The sequence below is a fragment of the Pantherophis guttatus genome, chromosome 6 (genome assembly GCF_059756535.1).
Source record: "Pantherophis guttatus breed Tessera chromosome 6, ASM5975653v1, whole genome shotgun sequence".
Lineage (NCBI taxonomy): Eukaryota > Metazoa > Chordata > Lepidosauria > Squamata > Colubridae > Pantherophis > Pantherophis guttatus.
In genome coordinates, this window is record NC_142068.1 from 45,077,922 (window position 1) to 45,098,414 (window position 20,493).

Here is a 20,493-nt window from a genome sequence, read left to right on the forward strand (position 1 = left end):
ATTGGAAGGAAAAGATCAATTTCTTATTTCGCGCTGATAAAGTGCCACATTCTAAAATCAGCAAACGTATTTTAATTTTGAGAAAATTTGATAGCATGGATGCCATCAACACACTCCGAAGTAGCTCATCTTATCTCCCCATCCATTGTTTGACCCGTGTGAAATAGAAAATACATATGAAAAAATTCTTTGCCTTCCATTTTGAAATGAGTATTGTATGTTCTGTACATTTTTCTCCTAATAGGTGAACCCAAGCCAAAGTGTAGAATTTAGAATCACAACCTGAGGAACTCAACAAATTTATTAAAAATTATCAATTGAAAGTTAGCAATTGCTCCTACCTCCTCTTATCCCCCTGCATTTTCTTTGTTTAAGAAACTCACATTATCTTCAGTATGCCCCTAGAACATGGATTCTTAGGGAAGACAATGGGAGAGTGTTGATCTATCCAACCTCACCAAGAAAGGCCAAATTACCAATGGATGAGAAGCACTGGATCCATCCTCCACACTTCTATAGAGGTCCCAGAATACACAAGCCTGATACATACCTCTCCATCCAATTGTATCATTACCAAGAACCCCCTACCTACAACATCACAAAAGAATTAACAAAAAAGCTTGGGCACCTCACAAAAGGAAGCAAACACTTCATCAACTCACTACTATAGTGCCTTCAAACAGAGACGAAACCATAGTCCCATTTGATGTCATAGCCCTTTTCATTTTCCTAGATCCAGTTAGCCCAGAGTCTATGACTACATTGCTCCACAGCACACTTGACTTAAATCAAATACATGAAGATTGAAACATTCAGGATTATGGATTTCATAAACCTCTGCCTAACTATGTATATAGTTCCAATTTGACAGACAAACTTACAGACAAATTAAAGATACACCTATGAAGTCACTACTTTCAGGACTTTTTTATTTACCGTATTTATAAAAGTTATAGGCTACCCATCTTACCTCAAGATAACTTATAGTGGAGGTCATTATGCAACATCTAGAAGCCATAGCATTTCCACAAATGCAACCCAAAATACAGATCAGATACGTGGACAACACCTTCACCATAATAAAAAGGACCAATTAGAAAACATCTACAAAACCATCAACAACATCTTTGAAGGAATCCAGTTTATCAGAGAAGAAGAAAACAACAACTCACACCCTTCCTAGACATCCTGATCAGCAGAGACCACAAAGTAGAGACCACAAAGTAGAAACACAAGTGTACCAAGAAGAGGCGCTCTGTAAGAACTTTATTTAAAGAGTATAAACTCACTGCAGTAACTCTGAACAGCAAGAAAAAGAACAGAGCATCTATACAACATCTTCCAACAAAATGGATAACCACACAATTTTATCAAAAGTGCACAACCAACACAAGCTCTAAAAAAAATAACACTACAACACATCAAGAATAGCTCAGAAACCACCAACAGACTACTGCAACCACATGGAATCAGCATATATAGCCACTGTAGGACAAACAGGCAGAAGACTGGCAGAACACCTCCATGAACACCAACTAGAAGTCAGAAGACATGATGAAAACTCTAATTTCACAATATATGGACAGAGGTAACCATAGTTTCAACTGGGAAACTGTGATCATTGTAGACTAAGTCCAAAAATGCCTGGCACTATGATAAATTAGCTACCCATAGACTCATAAATAATATCCAAATACTATGCAAAAATGACAATCAATAAACCAAAAAGGGAACAAAGCACCTCCCTATCAGCAATCAGCACCCAGAAGAGCATACATTAACTCCAAGATTAACATCAGACCAACAATCAAATAAAAAGTACCTCAATCAAGGAACTGCCAAACAGGCAACAGAAAACAGCCCAACTAAAAAACCTCTAAGACCACTCCTACCAGCACTGACAGGCCAAGCAACTATAGTAGAATATATACTGAGAGCAAACTTCACTCCTTACTAGCAATGATGATGTTATCTAGTTTGGGTAATGAAATATCTGGAAGAAAACAGACAAGTTCAGGAATCCCTCATTTCAACTCTGAGCTACAAATATTCTCCTTTATTGGTATCCAAGCTTCACCTCTATTCTTCCCAAGGATTACTGGATGACTTGAATCATGGAATATAGATGAACTGCTAGATCTTTGCTAGATCTTAAAATGGCATAACAGCTGTGTTTTGTTGAGACAATCTATGCTAAAAAGCTCTCAATATACTCTTATTGTTTGCCTCAATACTTTCAAATGAACGAAGTGAATATGCTTTTCTGTGATATATCTTTTGCAATGGTTCAAGTTACAGAAGAACGTTTGGTTAATCCACTCTACACTGAGATTGATGCATTCACATATGGCTCAACTTGATGATTTAGAGACATACCTTTGAATCCTCTTAAGTTCAACAAGCATCTGGGATTACTTTTAGTGATATTGATTATTTTTATGTTCCACCTTGCACTCACAATATAAACCTTTAGTCCTTCTTACTTTTGTTTCCTCCTTATTAAAAAAATAAAATAAAATTCTAAATAATATTTTAAAATGTTAGAAAAACTTCACACTACAGAGCAAGTCAACAGTGGAACAAATTTTCCAAAGAAGGTATGAGTTTTCTTGACTGGAAGTACTGAAGCACAAATTCAGCAGCCATCTGCTGAATTTTTTTAAAATTTATATGATATGTACCCTCATATTCATATTCTCTCACTAAACTGAGTTGAACTCAGTGACCAAAGTAAACCATTTTGATTCTGTGATTCTAAGTAATGCATATCCGGCTAAAAAAAATTACACTCAGATATTAATCAATGAATCTTCAAACATAGTTCAGTCCTGCATCTTGCACTCTTCACCATTTTTAATGACTTGTTATTGAAGTTGTATAGTTGACAGATTGCTTATCACATTAGTGTTTGACCCTAATTGGGCAAGATGGCTAGTACCCTGTAAAGTAGAAATAAAATTCAAATTATCTTGATAGGGTAGGCTAGACTTTCAACCTTTCTGTAAGCCTTTACATTTTGTTGGCAAGCAAGATAATAATTATGGTTATATTTATGTATGATTTCTCATTCACTGCATTTTAATGGCTTTTTAAAACTACATTTTATATCATTTTTAAAAAATCCAGGATTAAGAATGTATTTCTCACTTGAATAATTTTATGTACACAATTGTGTATTAACAATTTTTGGAAAAACTTGCTGATCAAGAATATTCTTCAGTGGAAATCTTTCAATAGTGAAGAGCTGGAAATTGAATGGAATGATATCCCACTGAAACTCCTTTTTTGTATATTATTATCACTTCTCTCTTTTGGATATTTGTGTGAGATATCTGTATGAGAAACATCATTTGTTGTAAATTTGTTGATGAACTTGAATTGTAGAACATTTTCATAAAATATGCAGCTTAAAGTTGGTTGCTGAACATGATAAAGTTAATATAACATGGAAGTAAAGCATGCATCAAATTACCTGGAATGCTTAGTGAATGGTTGAACATTGAGCAAATGATAAGACAAGGTTGTTTCCCTATGGTTGTTTAATGTTTTTAGGGATAAATGTATAAGGAAAGTTTGTGTAATGTTAGAGATACATTGTTGGGGACATGAACATGTACATATTTTTGTATACAGATAATGCCATTCCAATGATGCCCTATAACAATCTGAATTATTTGTGGCAAAAGTTGAATAGATTATATAATGCAACAAAGGATTATGGATCTGAAAAATGCAATTGCAAGTTATATATGGATGGCAAAAAAACCCCCAATAAGTAGATTAATTTAGTAGAATGCTTACTAAGAATAAAAAAGTGAAAATGCTGATGATAGATAGATAGATAGATAGATAGATAGATAGATAGATAGATAGATAGATAGATGATAGATATAGTTAGAGATAGTATTACACAGACAGATAGTGAGTACTACACAGTCTATTGCAGGGAAATATGTTGTTGAAAGAAAAATGGCTGGTATTAGAATGTGCTCCTTCCCACTTCATTATATGAAGATGACAGTTGGTATATCAGAAAAATATATAAATATGAGATGGGTACACTGGGAATTGGGTGATGAAGAAGTGTGTCTGATAGAACAAGAAAATATAGAATCAGAAATGGGTGTTGAATGCATGTGGACTAAATACAAAGGTAACTAACCAGGCCAAAAGTATGTTGAGGTAATTTGGTCATGCAGTAGCAAATGAATCTCAGAAGAAATATAGGAAAAAGGGTTGAGAAAAAGGGAAAGACCCAAAAAGTCATTGTTGGAATGAGTTGATTAGATCCTCAAGAAATGTCAAGGTATGAGGTAATGTATGGATATGGTGGAAGCAACATGATATGGAAGTATAGGAATGGAGAGGGATAACAAATATAAACACCATTATATTGGTGTAGTAGGATAGCAATCCTCAAATAACTGAAAGGATGGAATATAGCAAACGGAAATCTGTTCCACATAATTCCAGAATTCAGGATATGGAATAATGGAGAAGTTAAAGGAAAGGTGGAATAATAAGGGGAAAAAACTTCCTAATAATGAGAGAATTTGGTAGTGAACTACTTACACAAGGAAATGCTGCTTCTCCTTCACAAAAGTGTTCTCTTATAATCAGGCAGCCATATGTCTGAGAGATTTTAATTTGGATGCTGGAGTTGAGTAGTGACTTTGACTTTATATGTCAAAGACTGGTGTTCTGTCTTTCGCAAGCAATCAGTCTAGATAGTGCATAGGTGATAGAAACCAGGATATAAAAGATTGACCCAGCTGGGTTATTAAATCCCTAGGTATTCATGTTCAGAAGAGGAGCTCTGTCTGGACTTCTTTTCTGTCTGAATGTGTCTGTTTGATGCTGCTTATCTGATTGTGATGAGAGTATTCATGTGGTACTGAAGAATGGCAGTACCACATTGCAATGTCAGAAATACCAACCAGCAGGATCTCTTGAGAAATGCCAATGCTAGAAGGCTGGTGCTGATAACAAGACACTGACCGAATTGAAAATGCACATATTTTGAGTAAAGCTAGAACTAATGGGGAGGACAGATAAAGAAATAATGTCTGGTAAAAATTTGCTCTCAGGGTCTTACTATAGAAGATTTTTGTCATTAAGTCAGTAGAAAGTTGCCATATAATTTTCCCAGAAATTCTGGGAGTTATAAATAACAATGTTAAAACTGTTAGTCTCATACTGTAATTTGCTTATCCAGTATATGTATAGACGATTGGCTATTCTGAAAACTATGTAAATACATCTGATCAAATGTCCATAGACAGTTAATTGGTGAACACTTAATTTGGGAACACAAGTAGCAAAATCTTTTCCCGTAGAATTTGGGATAATCAACATGAGCTTTTTCCTTCATTGCTATAACATGGCTTGTATTTTGTATCCACACAGACATAACTGTTGTGTTTCTGCAATATCCAAATACCTGGGTTTATCAGTATACCGCATGTTCCGCCCAGTTGATGAGATGTGCACAATACAGTAAAGCATAGTGTTTAGGTTAAAGATGTTAGTTTGAACAGAATAATGTGAAGTTCCTTAGCGTAAAACTGGACCTTTGTTGCATTTCTGCCATATTAGCCAAAATGTTCCAGTATCTGATTGGGTATTATGATCTAGGCATGACAAAGCTGTAATTTTATTTACTTTTTACATAGTTTAATAAAAAGAATTATGTTAACAAAAGCCATAATTTGTGGTAATAGTCAAGATCTATGGGCTTATCCAGTGACAAGCATGATGTTTGGAAAATTATGACTTAAAATAGCAAATGATAAAAAGGAAAGGGAAGGGAATAGCTGTCTATGAAACTAAAAGGCCATTTTATACAGGGTTGTGTTGTGTTGAAGCATTAAAACAATTGTTTGTACGTATCTCCTTTCCGTACATTTGATATCCATCATTATCTTCTTCATTAGAAAAATTCCAGAATAAAATCCCATTATTTTCAAATTCTATATGAATTTTATTGACTTGGTTCGTTCATTTAGGTGGTCTAGAAATTTCATTACCTTCTTTTTTTCATGTTGTCAGACAATGAAAGTATCATCTATGTATCACAGTAAGCCAATAATACGGTTTACATTACATTCCAAGCCAACTGCTCAAAATCTTCTATAAAGGCATTGGTAGTCTGGTGAAAACAGCATTCCCACAACTGTTCTAGATTTTTGTTCATAACATTTTTCACATCCAAGGGAAATGTGTTATTTTACCAGTGTGTGATATCTTTATTATGTGTATATCTGGTGGCTCAGGGATTTTAAATCTGCTGATAAATAAGAATGTAAACCACACCAGACTGTCATTTTCAGTTTTATAAAGACATAGCTGAAATGCTTTGAGGTTGGTTAGTTATTCTTTTTAACAAGCAGGGCTATTTTCCAAATAGATATTAGTTTCTCAATATACAGTGATGTCTATAGATGGGTGATTTGATGTTGCTGACAATGAGCACAATGGAAAAGATAGATTTATGAATCTTAGGGATTCTTGTTGATTTGGGTGATGTAGATAGAGGAGCTTACTGTTCGTTTCTTGGAAATATGTGAACGGTTGATAATGCTTGTTCCTCAGTTTTTGAAGTGGGTTGTAGGAATCCTTTGAGAAGGGGGTGATTATGTCATGCTTTAGAAGTAGGAGCCCATGTGGCACAGTGGTTAGAATACAGTATTGCAGGCTAAGTCTGCCCACAGTCGGGAGTTCGATCCTGAGCAGTTCAAGGTTGACTCAGCCTTCCAGTCTTCTGAGGTTGGTAAAATGAGGATGCAGAATGTTGGGGGCAATATGCTGATCTTGTAAACCATTCATAGAGTGCTATAAAGGACTATTGAGATGTATCTAAATCTAAGTGCTATTGCTATTGTTATTCTGAATGTTTTCATTGTAGTTGGCTGTATATATTATGACTTGCATTTGAGAATAAGTAATGTAGCTATCAAACCAAAAGAAATTCAACACCTGTATAATGCCCTTATAAATAATGAATACACTTAAAAACATTATTAGAGCAAGAAAAATATCAGACTAGCCAAAGAAGTATGAACAGCATGCAAACTATTCACACATCTCAGATGTGTTTAACTTGATTAGAAATGTTATACAAAAAAGTATAGCAATAGGATTTGGGTTGATGGCAAGCTATAACAACAGTTATCTCTAATAAAGATAAATTGTCATCTAAGAATTGAGAGAGTATATAAAATAAATTGGTCAGTGTAGGAACACTTACATTGGACAAATGAGACTTAAAGAGTTAAAGAACATGAGAGGACATTTGACTTAATGAACAAGAGCCAAATCCAAAATAGATTTTGTGAATGTCAGCATCTTGGCACACTGTAACAAATCTGCATAATTATTAGAAAGGCAATAGAAATGCATAAAGAGCCAAATAATTTAAATATGGAAAACAATTATCAACTATTATTTATATGGTGGTTAGCAAATGATTATTGATTGTGGACCATATATTACACTGCTAAGTTCAGTGTCAGATCTGCTTTTAAAATAGTAGCAGCATGGCTAGTAAGATTTCAGCACATGTTCATTATCTCACATGGCTTTACCTTAAAGTAATTTCACTAATATGGTGGAAGGCAGGAATTGATTTAAATATGCCTGAGAATGGTATGAGCCGCATCATTGAGCAAAGTTTGGGAAGTTCATTGTAGCTAAATGGCAAGCAGGGGTATAGACTAGCTTTTTGCTCTTCTGCTGCTCATTAAGAAACTTATGAATATAAGAAAGACATTCCATTGTATATCCATTGCTGTGAAGAAAATGTATGCTTAACTAAATAGGCTTGAATTATGGAATATTTTGCATGAAGATAAAGTTAAAGGTTGGTTGCAGAATTTGATAAGAATGCTATAGAGTGGAAGTAAATCATGCACAAAAATAAGTAGCATGCATAGCAAATGGTTCATATGGAGCATCCCTGTTTGTTAAATGTATTTATGGATAAATGAATAAAAAATATTGTGATGACATTAGAAATGTTTTGAGTGGAGAGATGAACACACACACACACTAACAGAAATACGGTATGTGGATAGATAACATAGTGGTTAGAGTACAAGGGGACGGATTCAAATTCTAGTTGGCACCTACCTTATCACTAGAAGCCCTTGAGTAAAGATGACCTAACACTTTACCTGCCTTTCTCAAATATAAGTGATACAATTAGGAGAGTCATATTGACTCAGACATCACCCAAATTAACAAGTATCGTATTAGATGTCGGGGAACTATGATAATCTGATGATAAGTGCACTACTTGAGTAGACCACACATGGACAAGACAAGAGAACCTGGAATTTATGGAATGCTACCACAACAGCAGACCTAACAAGAGGAGATATATGAAATGTATGAAGGAACTATGGATGGACAGAAGACCTGCATCCACACTAACTGAGAAACAGCTAGTTATCTAATGCTTCAACATCGTGAAGAGGAAGCTGCTCTCACAACTTGAGATAGACCAACTACACATTACATCCCATATTCAAGAAGATCCAGAAGGATAACTAGATGTACAGCCAACCCTGAAACTGGACAATCACTATTATCCTCTCCATTATAGAGCACAGATGCTGACATGGGACATAAATTCATGGATAAACTAGCTAAAATCAATTCTCGAGATAGGTTACCAAGGTTCAGTGGAGAAGTACCATCAGATAGTATGCTAGTTGATCTCAGTAGGGGGCCTCATGACAATCTCTACTACCACCATAACTCAAATCAATGAACTGGTATACAGTACAGTTGCTGTTATTCTGGAGATGGTTGGCTACCCAATCAATAGAAACAGCAATACGTACCCTCCCCAGAAAATGAGTTTAGAGATTAAGTTGAAGGCAACTTGGAGAGAGGATAATCAGATGGTGGAATTATAGAAGAGTGTGAAGATTAAGGATAAGACTCAGCTACTGAAAAAAAATCCTTGACTCCACCTGAACCCTAGAGTCTGCTAAATAAAGACAGCACAGCTATGAGCTAAGGAAATACACTAGAGAGGCAGGGGCCAGGAAGATAAATGCCCTGTTTCCCAAAGGTGTACTCCCAAGTGCAGTACAACAACACAGTAACAGCAGAGTCACCAACAGCAGGCACTGAAAAGTACCGAAAAATCATAGGAGAAACAGAAGACACATAACACCAATACAAAGTGTCTGCAGATCCTGAGAGGAGACTACAACAATCTCGCAGAACAGGAACCAGTCACCTTCACAGTAGCAGACATCCAAGAGCAGATTAAGAACATAAAGATCTGGACAGGATGGCCTGGACATTATTCACATCTACTGGATAAAGAAGCTAATAGCACAAATGCACAAATGCCTAGAAGCAAAGATGAACCTGTGCTAGAGCAGGTTCCCACCCAGACTGGTTAATCCAATGACGGATAGAGCTGATTATTAAAGCCCCAAGAGAACAGCATCACCCTTCTATTGGCCAATAACTTGCCTCCCCTCAATATGGTAAGTCCTATCAGGCATCATAGTGGCCAAGCTTTAGGACTACCTGGGCCAGTATAAGCTCAAAATGGAATTGAGAACAACACCAGAGGCTCAAAACACTAGCTCCTCATAGATAAAGTAGTTGCCTAAGACTCAACCTCAGCCCGAAGAGGTTTTAGAAAAAATGCTTTTGAAAGTAAAAAAAAAAGCCTCTGATGATCATGCAGCTCAGTTGGGCATGGGGGGCCCAGGGATTTTTGCTACCAGTTCTCTGACCCGCCGCTATCGCTACTGGATTGGGCGATCTGGTCCGAATCGGGAGCATTTCACCCCTGGCTGTGATCCTGTGAAAATTGCAGATCCAGAAGGCTTGGCAAATTAGCAATATATCATGGTAGTAGACAAAGAGCAGAAGACTGTGGTGGTGATAGATGTAGCAATGCCAAGTGACAGCAAGATCAGGAAGTAGGAGCACTTGGGGCTATGAGTCATAAGATGGGAGAGTGACTCCAACACATTCCTGGAACCACATGAGAGGTCGCTGTCCAGCAGAGTGCAATGATAGGAACAGCTAAGCTATGGCATAGAACTGTCAAACTCCCAGACCTCTGGTAGAAGACCTGAGACTAAGGAAGACACATAGTACCCATAGGGGCGAGCAGGAAATTTTATTATTATTATTATCTGAGAACCTCAATGATTTGTAACAAATGTATAATAGCAATAACAATAGCAATAGCACTTAGACTTATATACCACTTCACAGTGCTTTATAGCCCTCTCTAAGCGGTTTACAGAGTCAGCATATTGCCCCCAACAATCTGGATCCTCATTTTACTGACCTTGGAAGGATGGAAGGCTGAGTCATCTTTGAGTCGGTTAGGACTGAACCCCTGGCAGTCACCAGAATTAGCCTTCAATACAGCATTCTAGCCACTGCGCCACATGGCTTTTGCAAGCAGAACGAGGAATCTGAACATTAACCTATCAAAGACCAAGGTAGCTTTGTTTTACTAGAAAATGCAAATAATAATTAAATGTTATATAATAGTGCCAAAAAGAACAAGAGCAAATTGCTGAAATTGTGCACCAGAGTACAATATGAAATAAATATGGGAAAATTGACAAAGAAATTTTAAGATATGCAGATAGTGGTGGAATGGCAATCATAGAAGTTCATCTGTTGCAAAGATTTAGTTGAAGGAAGTAAAAATCAGTGTCATTAAGAACATGCAGCTAATTGTACTGTATACCAATGGAATGACAGCAAATCAAGGAATTTGATTAATTCAGCCCAGTACAAAGCAGAAACTATGTTGCACTTACGGCAAAAGAAGTGACAGCAACTGGTTAATCTTCCCTGGGTTCAGAAGTTGGGGCTTGCCTGGTAGCAGTTGAAGAAGAAAGTCAAAATAATTCTAGGGCTGCAGCTAGTTTGGGAAGTAAAAAAAAATCCAGATGCAGGAAATGGAAATCCATTTCTGGATTGTTTGCAAGAAAACTGTCTGCTTGTGTCCATAGGGTTGCTAGGAGTTGAATTCAACTTAAGAACAACTCTCTTTTGTCTGTGAAAAGATGTAACAGCATAACAAGCACTGGTCTTGAATTTTGCTTGTTCACATCAGTGGTGGGATTCAAATAATTTAACAACCGGTTCTGTGCCCTAATGACCAGCTGGGTAGGCGTGGCTCGGTGGTCATGTGACCATGTAGGTGTGGACTACGCAACGTCACTTATGTCGATGGTGCTTCGCCTAGCAGTTACAATGTAATAAGGGTTAACCAGAGAGGCAGTTTCTGTAAGCAGGGCAATAAAGATTAGGCTAGAAAAAACACCAGAATGTTTCCTTCCTGCCTTCCTTACAGGATTAGCCCTGTAAAGTGGATATAAACAAAATAAGATTTCTTCCAACAACCGGTTCTCTGAACTGCTTAGAAAGTTAACAACCGGTTTTCTCGAATAGGTGCGAACTGGCTGAATCCCACCACTGGTTCACATGTATACATAACAACAATCCTAGTTCTCATCATGGTATAAGAATCTCTATAATTTGTGGCCAAAAAAAAATGGTAATAAGTATGAAGTCCTAAATTTCAAACTAATTGACATTTCCACTTAATGGTTAAGGTGAAAATTAAACAAAAATCTCTGTGTTAGGATGTTGGTGAGCATAAATCAATTTATGGGCAATATTGGTTTGCCATTAGATTGAACATGATCTATTTGACTGTGTTTTGTATTGCCACCTCCCATTTCTGCCTTATTGTCAGGAGCCAGCCCTGTCTTAGGCCTCTATTCTTGAATCACTGTCAGACTGTTGTTTCTGAAGAGATTGACTCTCTGGCATGTTCATCAAAAATATCACAAAGAGAAGGCAATAAAACTGTCATTATATCATAATTCATTAACTTTCTGGCAGGCAGCATCCTGGTCTAATGCCTGCCTTAGCTGATGCCCTGATGGGATATTTTCTTTTCCAGAGACTCAGATGCCTCTAGAAAGAAGCCAACATGCATTGGGATATCTTCTGAAACCTAATCTTTTTTTACCCTGACCTTTCTCCATCACAACCACTTCTAAAAGTTTATAAATATATTAATTGTCCTATTGCCAGTCTCCTGAGGCATCATGCAATAGCAACAGATTTTTATAATTTGCAGTTCCCTTTATCATAATGAGCATCACAAAAACATATGCCTTTTAATAAATTGTGTTAATCGGAAAAGATGTTAACAGGCTTGTCCTGAATTCTTGCTTCTAAATTCATCCTGCCATTAGACAAAGTGAAACTATTGCTTCAGGCGGCAGATATTGGAGGACAACAATGAAATCCACGGAGATGATTCTTCTGTGGCCTCTCTGTGGTCTTAGGCCATTTTCATCTCTTGGATCACCAAGCAGTATATGCCCCATGGTCTAGCCTTCATCCCCTAAAATAGCCTGCTGTCATTGTCAGATGTGGGGAATGATCCGTTTCTTTTGTTAGAGTTGAACTCTGATTGAGCTGCCAGTGTCGTCGTCTCCTGGAAATGGAATCGAAGGACAGAAAATCATCTTGTCCTTTCCTCTGGCAGCCATGTCTTGGGTCAACCTTTGTTTGTGTCTCACAGAATCTGGAGTCAGGCTAATGAATACTAGAGGAAGGTCAGTAGTGACTTATTTGTGCTAGTCGAGGGAGCAATGAGACTCACCTGAAGCTAAGAATTGGAAGGCTGTACTATGGGTAACATTTACAAATCCAGGGATGATATTTCAATTGAAAACAAAAGCCTGGTTAAAAGCCCTGTATGCTTTCCAACGATGGAAAACAAGTGCAGTGAAGTAGGCATCTACAGCATGAGAAATTCAAGCTTTCACTGTTTTCTCTGTCAGCAGACCAGAAGATTTGCATACTTGTCCCATTCTGGATTTTTATTTCATTCTACATTGCAACTTAATGTTGGTTTTCTCCTATCCTATCCAATTACATTTTCTATCATCAGTAAACTAATTTTAAATTACCATAATTGGAAACAAGTGGTACATCATTTGAGGGTGAGTTGTAGATTTGGAATACAAATTATGCAGGGAAGGAAAAACTTGGCTCTCCAAAAAAACAAAAACAAAAAAACAACTTGCAGCTCAGATTGAAACAGGGCTGGGAAACCTGTGCCCTACAACTATTGTTAATCTATGATTCCCACCAACTTCAGCCTTTAGGACCAATAATTAGGGTTTTAGAGGATTCATAGGTAGCCCACCTCTCAGCTAGAGCAATTAATAAAAGCATAATAATATTAGGAACAGTGAGGGTAAATATGATGTAGAGCAATGAAGACTATTAAGGCAACACAATGAGTGGTAGTAGCTACCATTCTACCCACCCTTTCTCCCCCTCCTGCTTCTGCTTCTTTTTCTCTTTTTCTCTACCCAAAATATGTTGATATTTCAGTCAGAAGGATTGTATGCCAATAAATAGAGATTAAGTTCAGCTTTCCTTTATAATAAAATATCTAATTGTCATGATCTCTGTCTGAACTGGAGACTAGGATACATTACAATGCAACACAAATAACTTTATTGACAGCCCTAGAGGCAAATACAGGCTTAAAGAGAAGCGGAGTGACAGTCCTTCTTTACAATCTTATGTAAATTAGAATATACATGTGATTGAGCAATAGAGCAATCTGGAATTTCATTGGGCAATGCGTATCATTTGAGGCTATTAGGTATAACTATGAGGTAATGGGGTAAACTACAAAGGCACTGCAGCTTTGAAAGAACACAGAAGTAGTATATCATGAACATAGTTTACTTCCGGGAAGTTACTTTCTTCTGCTTTCCCAGAACTTTGTTCCCCTTACAAGGGGATAATCTTTTCCAAGTTTATCAGCATATTTTGGTCTTCTAAATATTCTATGACTGAACTAAGTTTCAGTTTCCTCTGAGAAATGTTTGTAGAGGGGGTAGTTGCCTAACTTAACACTGCATAGCTCAGGGGTCAGCAACCTATGGCTCCGGAGCCACATGTGGCTCTTTGGACCCTCTGCTGTGGCTCCCTGTCAAGTGATCCCAACACTGGCTGACCCCGCTGACCCACCCCTCCCCCTCCCCTCCCCTCCCAGTCACTCTTCACCTGGCCTGAGAAGGTAAGGGCAATGGTGGGGGATGGAGAAGCAGCCAGGGCAGAGACAGAGAGATACAGAGAGGGGGGAGAGAGAGAGATATAGAGAGATTCAGGGAGAAAGGGGAGGAGAGAGGGAGGGAGGGGAGAGAGAGATATGTCAAAAGGATTTCGTGGTTACCGGTGTCTTTTAACAATTGGTTCTCTGCCCTAATGACCGGCTGGGTAGGTGTGGCTATGGGGTCATGTGACCGGTGGAAGTGAGTGATATCGAGTTGGCCATCCCTACCCAGGTTTTGTGGCTCCCGGGGTTTTTTTTTTCTGTGGGAAATGGGTCCAAATGGCTCTTTGAGACTTTAAGGTTGCAAACCCCTGGTATAGCTGAACCTGGCTTTTAACCTGGCTTTATAAGATCTCATATACATTTACAAGAAGAGCTTTGTGGAAAAGGTTTCAGATAAATTCTCAGTATTCAGCAGAGTATTCTAGCCAACCCCAGTGTATGCCACTTTTATTAATTTGAAGGCAGTCTTTAGCTCAATAGCTACAGAGAACGTATGGTTGAAATTGGCAGAAAGAACTGTAATGTTATATACCGTAAAGTACCGTAGTTTACATGCAGGTTAGAAGCACCACCTTTGGCAGGTTTGGCAATACCGACTGGAAAAGTTATTAAGGATGTGCTTGGTCTCCTTTTTCAACTTTCTATCAATTCTATCCTGTCTAAAACCAAGTTTCCCAATCACTGACTCCTTTCTCTGGAACTTCATTTCTCTACCTTATTGGTTTCTCGCAAAGTCATTAAGGCCTGTTTTAGCAGACCTTTTGGGGCTCTAGGAATCATTTTAGTCCTTCTTGTTACTTGGCATGTAAGTTGTTATTTATTATCCTGTTATATTATTAGATTGCTATGCTTATATTGCTAATTTTAATTGTAACCTTATCATTTTGGAAGGCTGTAAGGTGTCCAGAATCAGTCATGGCACACTACAGTCAAACAACATTGTAAGATGCTTGGAGTCACCTATGTGTGAGTTGGGCAGCTATATCAATTTGTTAAATAAATAAATGATAAATTTCACCGGAAGTTAGAAAATAAACCGCTAACTCTCTTTCTCTATGCTGATGATGCAGGCATCTTATCCCTGACACACAAGAGTCTCAGCCAGAGCTTGTCTTGCAACCTTGGCAACAATTTGCAATGAAGAAAAATTGGCCACCCACTTTCAGAAGTTTTGTTCAAACTTCAAAAGCAAGCTAGCTGCTTGTACAAGTGCACCAGTGGTGGGTCGCTCCTGGTTCACCCCAGTTTGGGTGAACCGGTAGTGGCCGCTGTGGTGTGAGTCTCTGCCCACCCACCCAGACATCATCAAAAACACTCTGCACATGCACAGAAGCGCTGCATGCTCACACGCTACCAATAGCAAACCAGTAGCGCCAGGATTTGAAATCCACTACTGAAGTACACATAATAGTATCTGAACTGAACAAGTCAAAGATTTGTCAAATATCTAGATACCTTCATCTAAACATCCTCAACTTTGAAGAAACCAAAACTGTCTAGGTCCACAATAGTTCAAGCCCCAAGATCTGGAATGCCATAACTCAGTTTGTTAGCTGTAGTGGGTATCATTCTGAAATCAAAATGTTCAGATGTAAGATGTTGAGCCTTATGCTCTGTGCAGTGTAGTCCTGCTTTTATAATGATAATGACATGAGAGCCTTAGAGGTAATTCAATCCACAAGAACTGTGTTATGTATCTCCCCAATGTGTGTTAAGTGCTCTTTTGCACTTGCAATTTGGCTTTTCCTCTGTGGACACTTATAAAAGATCTTGCCAGTTAAAGTATGGAGTAAACCTTTATAGAGGAATCTTTAGCCCAGCTAGTCCTATCTGATAAATGTGTTTCTTCTTAGAAGCAAAGCATGACTATGGTATATAGCCTAGTCCTTGATGATACGGAAGTTTGAGTGAGCTTGTTTAGAGACCAGAAACAAGTTCTTGGCCTAGATTTACAGTGAAAGAGAAGGAAAGTTCTTGCACTTGTAATGGCAGCCTATGGGGTTGATCTATCACATTGCCTGTTTACACTGATTACACATCAATGATTGGGGAGATACTTAGCTGACAAGGGAGATACCATGAACAAGAAGGGGGTTTTTTTTTCTCCATTTGAGACTCATTCATTACAATGTGGGTGTGCCGACCCATTTTATTTTCCCAAATGTGGAAAAACTTGACTACATAATTTATGGTAATGGGGGACTGTGTTCATGCCTACTCCTGAAAAAAATAAAATAAAAATGGTTTGGAGAGGGAGTTATGTAACATTCTATCTCAAGTTTGCCTATTTCCCTTTGGATTAAGGCAATTGATACCATATATGTTGTTCTCTGTATCAAGCCTAGTACTCTGAATTAATGACCTAGCCAATCATTTAGTTGGTCAGAAAAAGCAAAAATTTCTTCTTGTTAGTGGAACCATCTTCAGAAATGTGCAGGAGGGTTGCCAAGGTTTGTGTGATTGTAATAGCCACAAGAAGGTTTCAGGTTTAATACTGGAAATCATTGATTTATTCATTTTCTAATTTTATTCATTTTACTAATTATTTGGCTCTTATTCTATTAACTTCTTTTTTGCTGTTATACAATTCTGATTTTATTAATTTTAACTGTAAATTAATCACAACTATAGAACAGTATTTAGCCTCAGTGAAATGGTGCCAACAAGTTCACATCAGAATTAATAAGGAAAGGATGGTGGCATGGTGGAGAAAGAGATATTATCTTGTCCTAAGCAAAATGTAGGGCTGCTGCCATATGATTATGTCTGATAGTCTCTAGTGCCCAGGATTCCACAAAGTCCTAATGCTCCTTGAAACCAGCATGAATCGGCTCCACCTATGCTTAATTACTGGACCTATTCCTGTGTTACAAGAATAATCTTGTATCATGTTGTTGATTCATCGACCAGAGGCAATTGCAAGACAGTAGCTAAGGTCAAAAATCATTAAATTGTAAAATGTTATTCCCTGTTCCCCTTCCTCATCAGAGAGGATAGACAAGTACAACTCCACTTCTTTGTTATTACAAGTCCTTTAGTATTCTAATGTCAGGTCCCAAAACTGTTCAGTCCAGTTACACAACAGTGTAAAAAAAAATGAACTGGATCACTGAAATCGAAGGATCTATTGATAAGAAGATGTGTACATATTAGTTTTCCTGGAGGCAGTAAAGTTAATTAATCTGTCTCTCAGGTAATGAAAGAGTAATTATCACAGTCCTGAGCATGCCCTATGTATCCAACACCGTTCAATACTTTTCTGCAACTGTACTTCACTTCACTTTTCTATCAGGAATGTTGCCAATTATTTATTCTGGATATGAATTAAAATAAAACTGGAGATGGTGCAGCCTATATTATATAATATTTTTAATTTCATATGCTAGCAAAATAGTGCTTAGGATCATCCAACATAGATTAGAGGAGGAAATGGGAATAGAGATGCCAGATGTTCAAGTTGGCTTTAGAAAAGGCCAAGGGACACTTTATTGCCGATGCATGGGGATAATTGAGAAAGCCGAAGAATGCCAAAAAGAAGTCATTAATCACAGAAAGGCCCTTGATTGTGCCAGTCACAGAAAAATGGGAATCCCAGTACATCTCATTGTCCTCATGAGAAATATATATATATATTTATAGCCTCCTATATATTTATATATATATGTATATAGCCTCCCACCGACCAGTTCGTTCTCACAGGGAGGGACTACTCAGGGTACCGTCAGTCAAATTATGTCGACTGGCGACTCCCAGGGGGAGGGCCTTCTCTGTGGGGGCTCCAACCCTTTGGAATGAACTGCCCCCGGAGATACGGAATATCCCTGATCTCCGTGCTTTCCGCCGTGCCCTCAAGACTCTGATGTTCCAACAGGTGGGGCTAAACATACGAACATGTGAATGATTTTTTAAATGTTATCTAATTCTGGGTTTTATTTAATTGACCAAACTAAGTAATAATTTTAATTAGCAATTTTATGATGTTTGTGTGTCTATATTTTTCTTGACTGTACACCGCCTTGAGTCCTACGGGAGAAAGGCGGTATAGAAATATTATATATATATACATACATACATACATATATATATATATATATATATATATATATATATATATATATATGTCATAAATTAAATTAAATAAATTAAAATTCATGGAAAACATGGTGAAATAGACTGGATCCAGGTTGGCAAAGAGGTGTGATAAGACTGCAGACTTGCCATTATTTATTCAATCTCTATAATGAATATATATTAAGGAAAGCTGGATTGGAGAAGATGAGAAGAAAATTGGAGGAAGAAACATCAATAATCTGTGCTGTGCTGATGATACTGTATTGATAGCCAAAAATTCAAAGGATCTGCAAGCTCTAGTAATAAAAATCAAGAAGCAAAGTGAAATAAATGGGTCTTAAATTCAATATAAAGAAGACCAAACTAATGACAATAGGTAGAAGAACTAGTGTTAGTATTGATAATGAAGATGTCAATGTGGTGTATAACCCAAATGTGCTTTTTCAGGAGGCAACTGGACTTTCTTGTTTTTTCTTTGAAGACGTTTCGCTTCTCATCCAAGAAGCTTCTTCAGCTCTGACTGGATAGTGTGGAAGAAATTTCTTGGATGAGAAGTGAAAAGTCTTCAAAGAAAAAATAAGAAAGTCCAGTTGTCTCCTGAAAAAGCACTTTTGGGATAACCATGATCTGGATGACTGAGAATCGCTACAGGCATGTGGTGTATAGCTGCTGCCTTTTAAGACCAATCACCAATAAGGAAAGAACAAGCAGCCAAGAAATACACCACAGATTAGCACTTGGTAAAGCAGTCATGAAGGCCTTGGAAAAGACATTCAAATGTTGTGATATGTCTATACTTACAAAAATCAGAATTGTGCAAACTATGGTGTTCCCTGAGACACACTATAGAAATGAATAAAGAAATAGGATAGGAACAATATTGACATTTTGAACTTTGGGATTGGAGAAGACTCCTGAGAATACAGTTGGACAGTCAAGAAAACAAACAAATGAACCATCAAACAAATCAACTCACAGTTCTCACTGGAGGCACAAATGACCAAGTTCAAATTACCTTCCTTTAGACCAGTGTTTCTCAACCTTGGTAGCTTGAAGATGGGTGGACTTCAACTCCCAGAATCCCTCAGCCAGCAGCGCTGGCTGGGGGATTCTGGGAGTTGAAGTCCACCCATCTTCAAGCTTCCAAGGTTGAGAAACACTGCTTTAGATACATGGTACAAACACTTAGCTCTCTGGGGAAGGCTCTAACGCTGGGAACGGTGAAAGGAAAGACAAGAGAATGACCAGCAGCAAGCTGGGTGGATTCAGTTACAGAGGTGTTAGGTGCACTGTTAGGAAGACCTAAAAGACCAGATTAGGGACAGGTCATTATGAAGAGAATCTATCTATATGGATGCTAAAAATTAAAAATGACTTGCTGACACAGAATCAATTTATCAAAGCTGGAGATATTCACCTGCCCTATTTTTTGATAAGGATAGGCAGAATGCCTCCAAGAATTTCGCTTTGGTGGGACAAACAAGTCTTAAATAGGCAACTAGCTGAGACAACAAAGACAGCATCATTATGATGGATTCAATTATTTCTTTTGAATTGCCAATCTAACACTCCTTTATATTATTGGAGGATATACAGAATATGCACAATAGGAGAAAAAAGCTTCACTCTGGGCACACAGCAGTAGGTACCAGGTGCTGTGCCTTATATTTTGGCAGGAGCCAGCACAGGCGATATTAGCTGGTGTGTTGCTCTCTGCTGTGTTTAATTTACTAAGCAGGGAAGTTTTACTGATGCAGATGATAAGTGCCTATTCTTCTAGGCCAGGGAAGATGTAATAACAGTAACAATTCCTGCTCTTGACTCCTGGAAGATGAATATACTTCCTATTCTTTGTAACTTTGCATTTTCAAATGTTTGTCAGGACACAAGGATACATGGATGCATTCCTACAAGGGGAAGAGGAGAACTGACAGAGGGAAAGAAAATATTCCGGTCACCCATGTTAATTTCAAATTCACTTTTTATCCTGGCTTCCATTGTGGTTAAATTCTGCACTAATTTGAATGAGTCTGAAACTGAACTGCTGAATGTCTGATTTGGAGTTTCTGGTTCTGGGAAGAAATTGGCAAAAATGAATGGTCCACTTTCAGTCCGTATCATTCTGCTAGTTGTTAAACAATAAACAACCTTAACCACAGCTCCCAAACAGCAGCAGTCAGACAGGCACTTTCTATGCTCAAAAACCAGGCTAAGTTTATAAAGTAGGAGGTGGGCTGAGTAAAGAGAACCCAGCTCCTTACTTTGGCCAGGAT